We start from the raw sequence: 14,256 nt of genomic DNA, 5'->3' as shown, positions 1-14,256 counted from the left end.
GACGGGTGATTTCCAACAGTCAAATAAATTGTGTTAAAAAAAATAGTAGTTAATATTAACATAAAAATCAACAACATGAAAATGAAAAGCCATCAGTCTTTCGTTTTTGTTTTGTAGGATTGGTGTGTTTACATTAGATTAACAACACAGCAATAAGGTCAACTGCGGCAGATTAATTTTATAGCACATGCACAATGACAGGAGAGATCCAAGTGCGCGCGTCCGCGTCATGTTTATATTATTTTATTAATTCCCGTTATTATTTTTATTTTTTATTTTTTATTTTTTGACAAAACAATTAATTACATTCCATTAAACCAAGAAACAGATGAAAAAACATTTAATTCAGAAAAAAAAAAAATGGGCAAAATGCTGCATTCATTAGCAAGTCGTCCTTGTTGGTTCATCAAAACAAACTGGAGGCATACTTTTAGTAAATACTTTTAGGAGTAATAACTTAAATATTTTTCATGAGTGGATTTTTCAAGGACTGTGTAATATAATTATATTTTAATAATAATAATAATAATAATAATAATAATAATAATAATAATAATAATAATAATAAATATTAATAATAATAATAATAATAATAATAATAATAATAATAATAATAATAAATATTATTAATAATAATAATAATAATAATAACAATAATAATAATAATAATAATAATAATAAATATTATTAATAATAATAATAATAATAATAATAATAATAATAATAATAATAATAATAATAATAATAACTTATTATTATTATTATTATTATTATTATTAGTATTATTATTATTATTATTATTAAAAATAACATTGTGCCCTCCAGTCTCATTAGGTGAGGTTAATATTAAACTAAATAAATTAATAAATGACTATATAAATTAAAGCCTATAGTTGTTAGTCTGTAGCACTTTTTTGTGTTGTGTATATAAGCCAATTGTTGTCTGTGCAACATTTGTACATTTATAACCACCTCTGAGAAATGTGGGGTGCAAGTCGCTGACATTGCTATTTTGGGAGTTGTGAGCTGAAAAGTTTGGGTACTCCTGGTCTAGAAAACACATTTTCTAAACAGAACAGTTTTAATAACTCATTTCTAATAACTGACTTATTTTGTCTTCACCATGATGACAGTAAATAATATTTGACTATATATTTTTTAAGATACTAGTCAGCTTAAAGTGACATTTAAAGGCTTAACTAGGCTAATTAGATAAGTTTGGGTAATTATGTAAGTCATTTTAAAACATCGGTTTGTTCTGTAGACTATCGAAAAAATATATACTGTATATATATATATTTATATATATATATATATATATATATATATATATATATATATATATATATATATATATATATATATATATATATATATATATATATATATATATATATATATATATATAGCTTAAAGGGTTAATAATGTTGATCTTAAAATGTTTTGTAAAAAATAAGAAATGCTTTTATTCTAGTCGAAATAGAACAATTAAGACTTTCTCCAAAAGAAAAAAAATATATATTATAGGAAATACTGTGAAAAAAATACTTGCTCTGTTAAAAATACTTGAAATACTCGAAAAATAAATCACAGGAGGGTGAATAATTTTGACTTCAACTGTATATATATATATATATATATATATATATATATATATATATATATATATATTGGGAATATATCTACAATATATTTTATTCCTTGTATAATCTGATAAAAAGGGACTGGTGATTTGTTTACCACACTGATGTTTTTTTTTCCAGCATTCATCAAGGCTCAGTGTCACAGTCTTTAGCACATTTGTTAAGCCGCACACCGGATGAGTCACTGAGAGCCGTTATTGATCTGAGTAAACAGAGAACTGTGTCTATTCAGTGTTTCAAGGCTTCTTGTACAGTGGAGTACAACACTTTGCAATTCAATTTGGCACGAGTGCAAGCAGTGGTGAGGGTTAACAGTTCAGATTAGCCAAGAACAATTTAAGTGTCGATATAATTTGAAGCATCATTAAATGTCTATAATAGTACAAATAATAATAACAATCGTTGTCGTCCTGATCATCATCATCATCATCATCATCATCATTTTAGTAGTAGTAGTAGTAGTTGTTGCTGTTGTAGCTGTAGTAGTAGTAGTTGTCGTTGTCTGGATGTGGATGTTTGAATGTAATGTCTGAAACAGCACACAAAAAAAAAAAACACACATACAAAGCATATGTAATTTCATTAAGTTGTTGACCAATGAAATCTTAATAAATGTACAGAAGCAGTGTTGCCTGATATGACTGACTTTTTCCAGCCCCAAAGGTGTCCAAAACCCACCCCAACGCACAAAAAAATAAATAAATAAATAAACGCCCAAGATATTAGATTGATATTTTATTAAGTCTAATTTACATAAATCCAAATTAACCTAGTTACTTTAACCGTTATCATTTTTTAACCATACAGCAACCAACACCAGCAGTCACATGCGTGTGCACGCGAGGGGGAGTCAGATTTTGACACAACTTTCCTTCACCTCCTTTTGTGGGTTGGCCCATGTGGTTTGCGCTTTGCACTAGTCACTACTATCTGGATGGAGTAGCACACAGTTTGTTTTTATTTAATAAGTTACATATAAAGTTTACATTTCAAAACCGTCCACATTTTTTCATCCTGCTAATGCCTTTTTTTTTTACCAGCACAATCAAATTCAAAACCACCCAATTGGGCGAGAGTCCGCCCAATCTGACAACACTGTACAGAGGACTATTTTGATAAAATGCATATAAATATCCAGCCTGATCACATGAGGAAGCATATTCACTTTAGTGGCTTATTTACACAAATTCATACAAGTTCAGTCGTATAAAAATGTACGATTTTAAAAAGGAGGCATGACACAAACCCCGCCCCTAAACTTAATCATCGTTGCTAAATTGTATGACTGAGATTGTACAAATTCAAAAGATTTGCCTTGAGATTGTGTATCAGCTTATTTTCATTCATTCATTTTCTTTTCGGCTTAGTCCCTTTATTAATCTGGGGTCGCCACAGCGGAATGAACCGCCAACCTATCCAACAGTGGAATTGAATAAGCTAAACTGGCCATGGTGTGTGTGTGTGTGTGTGTGTGTTTGTCTGTATGTCTATGTGTCTGTGTATGATTGAGTGTATGAATGTTTCCCAGTACTGGGTTGCAGCTGAAAGGGCATCCGCTGTGTAAAACATATGCTGGATAAGTTGACGGTTCATTCCGCTGTGGTGACCCCTGATGAATATGTAAAGGGACTAAGCCTAAAGAAAATGAATGAATGAATAATAATTGTTTTAGATTTTATTTTATTTTATTTTATTTTATTTTATTTTATTTTATTTTATTTTATTTTATTTTATTTTATTATTTATTTTATTTTATTTTATTTTATTATTTTTGTTTTATTTTATTTTATTTTATTTTATTTTATTTTATTTTATTTTATTTTATTTTATTTTATTTTATTTCTTTTTGTGCCTTTTCTCTGAGAGTGTATAACCTAGAAGGTCTGTAGCTCTGAACTCTTTCTGAATCTCATTTATCGACCTGTTTTTTTCCCAGGAAATTTTAGGAGAAACATCTCAGAAAATCAGATCCGTCAGTGAATCGCAACTGAGCGCTTGGCTGGGTTTCATGAGAAACCTTTTCCACTGGGTCGTGTCATTAACCCCCCTGTGTTTCCCACCAATGATTCCAGTGTTGGCAAATGGCAGCCCTATAATTGACTTCAAATATAGTTTCTTCCTATTCAAGTGACGTCCAAAGTAATAGGTCGCGTAACCCCTATATGTCCAGACCTGACCTTCATGTGACATTAAGATCTGGCTTAATGATTGAATTGACGTCAGAGGACACGTCTTGTGTCCCCCAATCAAAACTATAATAAAATAACCTCGTCTCGAAGCAGATTGAAAGAGCTTTCACATCTTGTGCTGAGCCTCTACTGCTGTTATTTATTTATTTATTTATTTATTTATTTATTTATTTATTTATTTATTTATTTATTTATTTATTTATTTATTTGTATATGTATATATGACTGATTTACGGTTTAAGTGGTTTGCTAGGCAGTTGCTAGGGTGTTGCTAGATGGTTGCTTGGGTATTCTGAGGGGTTGCTTGGCGGTTACTTAGTCATCGCTTTGTGGTTGCTAGGGTGTTCTAAGTAGTTGCTAAGGTATTTTATGTGGTTGCTCAAATGTTGCAAGATCGTTACTAGGAAGCGTTCTGAGTGGTAAGAGTGCTAAGGTGCTGTTAGGTGGTTGCCAAGGTGTAGCTAGGTGGTTGCTGAGGTGTTGCTAGGCGGTTGCTAAGGCATTGCTATGCAGTTGCTAAGGGGTTCTGAGTGGTTGCTAAGACATTGCTAGGTGGTTGCTATGGTGTTATAGGTGGTTGCTAAGGTGGTTGTTTGGTTGTTCCGAGTGGTTGCTAAGGCATTACTAGGTGGTCACTATGACATTGTTAATAGGTTGGTACGATGTTGCTACGAGGTTGCTGAGGTGTTGCTAGGTGGTTGTTAAGTGGTTACTCAGGTGTTTCTAGGCGGTTTCTTGGGTGTACTGAATGGTTGCTATGGCATTATTAGGCAGTTGCTAAGTTGCTTTGAGTGATTATTAGGTGGTTGCTAAGGCATTGCTAGGTTGTTCTGAGGGGTTGCTGAGGCATTGCTGGGCAGTTGTTAAGGTGTTGCTAGCTTGTGTTAAGTGGTTGCTAAGGCGTTTCTAGGCGGTTGCTAATATATTCTGAGTGATTGCTAGGTGGTTGTTATGGTGTTCTAAGTGGTTGGTAAGGTGTTATCAGTTGATTGCTTGGCGATTACTAGGTTTTTACTAGGGTATTGCCAGGCAGTTCCTAAGGAGTTTTCAGTGGATGCTAGGCAGTTGTTAACATAAATTACCATGGTTCTAGTATGTATTAGCATGTTGCGAACATGTTTTTAGCATAAGTTAGTATGTTGTTAGTATGGTTCTAGTATGAATTAACATGCTGTTAGCATTTATTAGTATAAATGAGCATGTTCTTAGCATGAAATTATTATGAATTAGCACATTGCTAGTATGTCTAGTATGTTTGTTAGTATGAACTGGTATGTTGTAAGTATGTCCAATGTAAAGCCAATGGCAGTTTTTACAACGGAAGTCTATGGGACGGTTAGGGTGTTGCAAGTGTTTGCTAGGCTGTGGCCAGTAAGTTGAAAGGTCATCAGTGATTGGCAGATTGGTAGTCTGAGATAAATGAGCCCAAACTGAAGTCTTTATGACAGTCTAGCGCAGTTATGAGGTCAAAGTTTGGCCCAATGTTAAGTCAATGGGACTTTTCTGAATTTCAGATCAGTTGGAACTTGGAAAAGATGTGGCAACTTAATTTAGTTTAGTTTGGAGGTTTGAAGTTAGTTTGATGTTTGTAGTATGAACGGTCTAGGGGAAGATGCGTTCTTAAAATAGTCTAAGAAGAAGAACACTAATAAGTTTATGTAGTATAACAGTATGTTTGCTTTCCAAGTCACCATGATAGTAATAATAATAATAATAATAATAATAGTAATAATAATAATAATAATAATAATATAAATAATATTAATATATATATATATATATATATATATACATATTAATATTATTATTATTATTATTATTATTATTATTAACCATGTATGTATGTATGTATGTATGTATAAGTTAAGCATCACTTAGGAAATATTTAATGTATTTGACCCAGGGCTTAATTTGTGTTGGAACAAGCCGAATGCGGATCCGGCGTCCCCATTTTACCAATCCCCCTCCTCACATGCAAACCCCCCTACCTCGATCTGTTCTGGGACCTTGCAATTTACAAATTAATCACTGATTTGACCTAATGATTTACTATATATGTGTATATTTTGGACAACAAAAGAATAATAAATAAATAAATAAATAAATAAATAAATAAATAAATAAATAAATAAAAATAGGTATACAGGGTGAGTAAATGATATACACGTATGCATAATTTTTCATCCCTGTGTAAACTATCCCTTTAACACAAGACCGGGAATCTACATTTTGCTCAAATCCATGATAAAATGTTCACTTTTCCCTTTTGCTCTTGAGCTTGACCACACAAAATTATGAATATATTATATGCATATATTATTCTTGACCAGCACCAATCAACCATTCACTCTGAACGTAACACTCGCAGCCAAATCATATATAAACTCAAGCTGTTATGCGTCAGAAATGGGTCTTTCTAATCAACTCTTAACTCCCTGATGAGATGACAACTGTTCTGAACTCCTCTGAACTCTGCATTTATGAGCCTAATACACAAGCTTCCAATTTATATGTAGATGAAGGCAATGTACAACAGACATGTTTTTCAGGCCCTATTTCATACTTGACTGAGGAACTCAAAGCGAGAGATTATACGGAGAGGTCACGAAGGCTAAATATAAGAGACCTTGACTGAAGGAAGCAAACAGCCTCTTTAGCTAATTTATTTGGCGCCCTACTTCATGACTGTTTTTTGCATGTCCTTTGGAAAACGCAAGAGGGACAAAGGTTGAGCTGTGCGGTACAACGTGATGCATATTACAGGTTATTAAAACGCAGACTTTCTGAATGCATTTATTTGTCGTACAGGCTGGGATTCAAACGAGGTCTTGTTTAATTTGTTCCATGTGAGAAAAATAATAAAAATGAAAATGTGTGTCTTATTTGTTGTACTGTAGTAACATCGAGAAAAATACAACTGCAAAATCAAAGGATAAAGTCAGAAAACTAAAATGAACATTATTTTTCATCATTCTGGCCTAGAATAAGTATCCAATATACACAAATATAGTATTGCAATAATCAGAATTTCTTGATATCAAATATTTTGCAAGTGCAGGTTGACAGAGCAAGAACATTTCTGCTGTAATAATAATAATAATATTAATAATAATAATAATAATAATAATAATAATAATAATAATAATAATAATAATAATTGCTATTTATTTATGTGTTTGTTTGTTTGTTTATTATTATTATTATTATTATTATTATTATTATTATTATTATTATAATTGTTGTTATTATTATTATTGTTGTTGTTATTATATTATTATTATTATTATTATTATTATTATTATTATTATTATTATTATTATTATTATTATTATTATTGCTGCTGTTGTTGTTGTTGTTGTTGTTGTTGATCGATATACTGAACATATTTTGTCCAAACATTTTGCAAGTGCTGGTTGGTTAACAGAGTAAGGACATTTTTACAGTAATAATTATCATAGTTTTATTAAATTAATTAATTAACTTTTTTATTTATTTATGTATTATTATTATTTTTTATTATTTTTTATAATTATTTTCTATAATATATATTTATTTTTTCTTAAAATTTCTTGTTTTTAAAGTTTGGCTGAACATATTATTATTATTATTATTATTATTATTATTATTATTATTATTATTATTATTATTATTATTATTTCCTATATTATATATCTATTTTTTCCTCCTGCAAAATTACTTGTTCTTAAAGTTTGGCTAAAGCTATTTATTATTATTATTATTATTATTATTATTATTATTATTATTATTATTATTATTATTATTATTATTATTATTATTATTATTATTTCCTATAATATACATTCTTCTTCTGGAGAAATGAATAAATTAATGTATTTAACTTCAATTTTCTTTATAAATATATACAATGTGGTGATGTCATTGTCCTGAAACATGTCCTGCTTGTCGTCAAACTATTTCATATCTGTAACAAGAGGCTATTCAATCATAACTTAATGTTATAATAGCTATCATAGCATTATTTATCATTATGTGTAAATGTTGGACACTCAGAAGCTATGGAAATTAATGGACCATTGGTATTGTTTGCATCCCTCAAAATGGTCCATATACAGTTGAAGTCAGATTTATTAGCCCCGCTGATTTATTATTTATTCATAATTAATAATTTTAATGTTGTATTTGGTGTTTGTACATAGATGAATATGGCCACTGTGTAAATGCACTATACAATTATGATCTTATTGCCACATTAGAATGCTATGATAACATAATATATGCCTTGAAGATATGATTTCTTGAAGATAAATACCAAAACATAAAGCAAATGGAATAACTACAGCAGTCAGGATCACCTGATCTCATGTGAAGCATGAGATCAAGATGACATATGTTGACGTGTGCAAGGGCTGTACTGGTATCCCAATTCTTAGGGGTAAAGTTTGAAGCCCTTCACACTCAATTTTAAGGGTCATTGGGAAGGGGGAGGGGTACAAAAGTAGAATTGGGATTGGGCTTAAAACTATTATGTTTAAAAGAGTTGCTCTCTATTAAACTGCACTTAAGAAATGTTTGGAATCGAAAAATTCACAGCAATGTGTATATAAAATATAATATAACTTAACTACTTTTTGATTACATTTGACTCATCACAATAAATAAATCACATGTGACCATGGTAGCTATTTTCAATATACGGATATAAAATTACAAAGATGAATTAAACATATTTTGATGTTACTTTAAGTATGCATTTTATACTGTATGTACAAAATAAAATAAAAATCTGCATGTTTTAATATATATATATATATATATATATATATATATATATATATATATATATATATATATATATATATATATATATATATATATATATATATATATATATAATAAAAATATAATAAAAATATAATTTATAAATATTTTTACAATATTTAATGTATAAAAAAATATATAATCAAGCTGAATCAGTGAAAAAAAGTATGCAATGTAATTCATTAAAACAAACTAGCTTTCTCACATAAAACGTTGCATAGTCCCATCATGTTTGGCATCTGTTTGTGTAAAACAGATAATGATCCTAATAGCACAGCACTGCATCATGCATGTGAATTATGAACTCTACAGCATGTCCATTCCACTTTGTTCCACTTTTGGTATTGATGGTATGGAAGGTGGGTTACAGTGCGAAGCCTGATCAAATTTTAATGAAGCCCTAAACAAAAACCAAACAACCTCCTTTAAGATCAGCTCAGGGAGAAATGGAAGTGACAGTCATTGGCTTGAGGATCTCTTGAGTTTTAGAACAAATGAAGAAATTTACCACTTGCTTTTTAGCCCTATTTTAACAAATAAAAGAAAGCATAGCAAATAAGAGACTCGGCATGTAGTTCTGAAAACTCAATCTGTTTAGAAATTGTTTTATTATAGACTCGATTCAGGGACACATTATATGTCCTTTAATAATGTTCTGTGTAAGGGAAAAAAGATTATGTATTAAAGCATTGTGGAGAAAATTTGTAATCTAAATAATAATAATAATAATAATAATAATAATAATAATAATAATAATAGTAGTAGTAGTAGTAGTAGTAGTTGTTGTTGTTGTTATTATTATTTATTTTAATATTATTATTGTTATTATTATTAATGTTTTGTTATTCAAAATGTATACATATATTGTAAATCATTAGGTCAAATACTTTTATATTTTCCAAGTGGTGCTTAATTTAAAATAATAATAATAATAATAATAATAATAATAATAATAATAATAATAATAATAATAACAATAATAATAATAATAATAATAATAATAATAATAATAATAATAATAATAATAATAATAATAACAACAACAATAACAATTATTATTATCAATATTATTATTGTTATAATTGTTAGTGTTATAATAATAATAATAATAATAATAATAACAACAACAACAACAACAACAACAACAACAATAATAATAATAAAAATAATAATAATAATAATAATAATAATAATAATAATAATAATAATAATTATTATTATTATCAATATTATTATTGTTATAATTGAGTGTTATAATAATAATATTAATAATAATTATTATTATTATTATTATTATTATTATTATTATTATTATTATTATTATTGTTAGCATTTTTAATAGTTTAAATTGCTCTATTGTCTGAGTTGCTGTTGTATATTACGCTACTAAAACAAATATTATACTACTATATAAACAAAAATAAAACTACTAAAATGTCAATAAACTCACTTTAAACTGTACAGTTGAATCTTCATCAAAAGTTAACAGAGCAAAGATCAACATCCCATAATGCAATTTACAACCGTAAACAACCGTAAACACACTGTAGCTGCTCATGACAGATTAGCTGATCTGAGTATTTCAGAAAACCTATCGAATTTTAAACGAAAGAGATTGGTCTTTAAACAGAAAAAAAAAAACCTCAGTGAAAAAATCAGCATAATCTGACTTGTCAATATACAGTATTTCTTCTTAAGCAATTGCGCTGACAACAAAAGGTCTTGTTAACCTATCGGAAACACCCTCATATTTCGTTTCGAGTTGTTGATTTCCTTCAAAACTCTGCATTGATTTATTTTGGCTTATTGCGTTCGGTGTCACCTCGACTGACAAACTCCATTCTCATGAAACGAATCTGGCTATTAGTGAGCGCTTTACAATTGAAAGTCAATAAAATATGCATGTTTGGTTCGCCAGACTCAGTGAGCGCCAATCGGTATATATACGCTCCGCTTAATTCACCGTTGTGTTCAGTCATTGATCTATAAGTTAATTGTAATCTGTCATGAAGGTTTTTTGTGGACAACAGATTTGTTCAGACACCAGTTGCCATTGTTGTTGTCTGTATCTCCTTCTTTGAGAAGAGTGGAGAAACTGTGGCAGGCAAGTGGAACTGATATCTTTATCTGGCGTTGTTTGTTTCTTCCATAGCGGTAAGTCTATACTGCTGTGAAGACGCAAATTCAGGCCGGGTTTTGATACTACGTACTTTCCTGGGTTCGCCGTGCCTCTTTTACTTACCACACAACTCAATCTGTAGAAGAACATGAGAGGACAGGACATTCAGACTTGTGTTTTTTTATCCCCTCCTTCATTTCCTTCATGGTGTAGATTTGACGAAGGGAAACTAGCCTGTTATCGGAGAGGCCATGCATCCAGACATGGCGCCACATCCAATCTTTTCTCCGAGACAGGGGGTTTTATGGACTCTTCAAGGGGAGCCAAGGTCTTTCTTTCTCACTGCTCTTGTTGAAAGGTCTCTCTCTCTTTGTCTCTCTCTCTCTCTTCCCAATTCTTTTATAGCAAAGACGCTGTGCACCTGCCGGAGAGAGCGAGTCTCTGTCTCTCCCTTTCTCTCGCTCTTTCTTTTACACTTTCACTGAGGTCGTCTTCCTTTCTATTCGCTCTTTATGTCTCACTGCTCTCCCTGCAAGTCCTGCTTTTTTGTGTTATGTTCTAGACTGATGTCCTGTCAAAATAATAGAGTCTGAATCAATCCACTCACAATCTCTGAGGCCAGATAAAGGTTACAGTCTGGTATTGTTGAATGGGCATCAGCAGAGAAACACACCCTTTACCCTATAAAATTGAAAAGACTGATATTTTAGCCGTGAACTCATACTGTGAAGGTTTGCATGACTGTGTGTGACATTTCATTTATTTAGATTTTAGATAGATAGATAGATAGATAGATGGATGGATGGATGGATGGATGGATGGATGGATGGATGGATGGATGGATGGATGGATGGATGGATGGATGGATGGATAGATAGATAGATAGATAGATAGATAGATAGATAGATAGATAGATAGATAGATAGATAGATAGATAGATAGATAGATAGATAGATAGATAGATAGATAGATAGATAGATAGATAGATAGATAGATATATAGATTGGTAGATAGATAGATAGATAGATAGATAGATAGATAGATAGATAGATAGATAGATAGATGGATAGATATATAGATAGATAGATGGATAGATGGATAGATGGATAGATAGATAGATAGATAGATAGATAGATAGATAGATAGATAGATAGATAGATAGATAGATAGATAGATAGATAGATAGATAGATAGATAGATAGATTGGTAGATATAAAGAAAAAGCCAACAAATACCAATATAAGGAATATACCAAATTTACATTTGTCTTGATTGTGTGTATACACTAATCAACAACTTCTTTTGGTACACCTTACTAGTACCGGGTTGGACCCCCTTTTGCCCTCAGAACTGCTTTCATCCTCCGTGGCATAGATTCAGCAGGGTATTGGAAATATTCATTAGAGATTTTGGTCCATATTGACATGATAGCATCACGCAGTTGCTGCAGATTTGTCAGCAGCACATCCATGATGCAAATCTCCCGTTCCACCACATCCCAAAGTTGCTTTTTCGGAATGAGATCTGGTGATTGTGGAGGCCATTTGAGTATAGAGAACTCATTGTCGTGTTCAAGAAACCAGTCTGAGATGATTCTTGCTTTATGACATGGCGTGTTGCCCTGCTGGAAGTAGCCATCAGAAGATGGAGACACTGTGGTCATAAAGGGATGGACATGGTCAGCAACAATACTCAGGTAGCTGTGGCATTGACACGATGCTCAATTGGTACTAATGAGCCCAAAATATGCCAAGAAAATATCCCCCACACATTGACACCACCACCACCAGCCTTACCATTGGTACAAGGCAGGATGGATCCATGCTTTCATTTTGTTAATTGCAAATTCTGACCCGACCATCCAAATGTCGCAACAGAAATGGAGACTCAAGAGACCAGGCAACATTTCTCCAATCTTCTATTGTCCATTTTTGGAGAGGCTGTGCGAATTGTAGTCTTGGTTTTCTGTTCTTAGCTGACAGGAGTGGCACCCAGTGTGGTCTTCTGCTGCTGTAGCCCGTCTGCCTCAAGGTTGGACGTGTTGTGTGTTCAGAGATGCTCTTCTGCAGACCTCAGTTGTAACGAGTGCTTGTTTGAGTTACTGTTGCCTTTCTATCAACTGGAACCACTCTGGCCATTCTCCTCTGACCTCTGCCATCAACAAGACATTTGCGTCCACAGAACTGCCGCTTGCTGAGTATTTTCTCTTTTTCGAACCATTCTCTGTAAACCCTAAAGATGGTTGTGTGTGGAAATCCCAGTAGATCAGCAGTTTCTGATATACTCAGACCAGCCAGTCTGGCAAAAACAAACATGCCATGTTCAAAGTAACTTAAATCACCTTTCTTCCCCATTCTGATGCTCGTTTTGAACTGCAGCAGATCGTCTCGACCATGTCTACGTGAAATGAGTTGCTGCCATGTGATTGGCTGATTAATTTGCGTTTAACAAGCAGTTGGATAGGTGTACCTAATAAAGTGGCCATAGAGTGTATATGGGCAAGTCTGCTGTGTTACACCCATAAAAAAATTGAAAACACATAAAATCGCCATATTGTTTTAGAATATATTCAATTATCACTTCAATTAGATATTCAATTATTCAATATATTACTTTAGAATATATCCAAATAAATGTATTGTATTTATTGTTTATTTAAATATATATTATTTAAATATTTTTAAACGTTGAGCATAAACTACAAACCTAACATTTACTACTAACATGTTTTTAGAGCAACTGCTCTTCAAAAATGTGTTTAAAATTGTTGAACTGTGGATGTTAAAGCATTTAGTTTGGAAAAACTTCAGGACACTATAAAGTAACCTTGCAAGTGGAACATTTCAAGAAATTAGATAAAATCACCAATCATTAGTTTTGCTTTGGCCCATTAGTGATGTACCAGAGCGAACGGTTCACCGCCAAACACAAACTGAGCCCTTCGGGGAAAGAGTTTGTTTCTGTTATTGCCAGTCTTGCAGCATTTGTCGATGCCATTGCAGATCCTGTATTATCCGTGGCCTGCATGTCCTCCATCAAACCACCCTCCAGGATTAACAAAGTATATTGAAGAGAGTTTGATATTAACACCAGTGTCGCTCGCTCTCCCTCGCCTCTCTCTAAAGGTCAAGCACTGACGGATTATTATAAATTACTCGTTCTCATTATGGCTGTATGGCAATAATGCAGATATTGATAGTACTGTGGAGAGAAAGGGTGCACATCGCCTCTCAGAAAGCGCATCAGTCATTTGTATAACGTAATAATGCAGTTTCCATCTCTGAAGACAAACACAGAACGGCACAGACATGCAGATAAACCCGGGGCCGGAATGCTATCGATGTCATTACTAACATCCAACTTCATGTCGCTTCATATCTCAGTCTCTTGAATGACATCATACTGCCTTTGGATGCAGAAAGGCAGCAGATATGTTTGCTTTGTGCAGCTCAATCATGGCCTGAAAATGCAGCATTTATTTAACATAAAGCTGTAATGGAGCACA

This window comes from Danio rerio, chromosome 1 (assembly GCF_049306965.1).
Source record: "Danio rerio strain Tuebingen ecotype United States chromosome 1, GRCz12tu, whole genome shotgun sequence".
Classification (NCBI taxonomy): domain Eukaryota; kingdom Metazoa; phylum Chordata; class Actinopteri; order Cypriniformes; family Danionidae; genus Danio; species Danio rerio.
The sequence above is the reverse complement of the archived record's forward strand: the minus strand, read 5'-3'. Positions refer to the sequence as shown.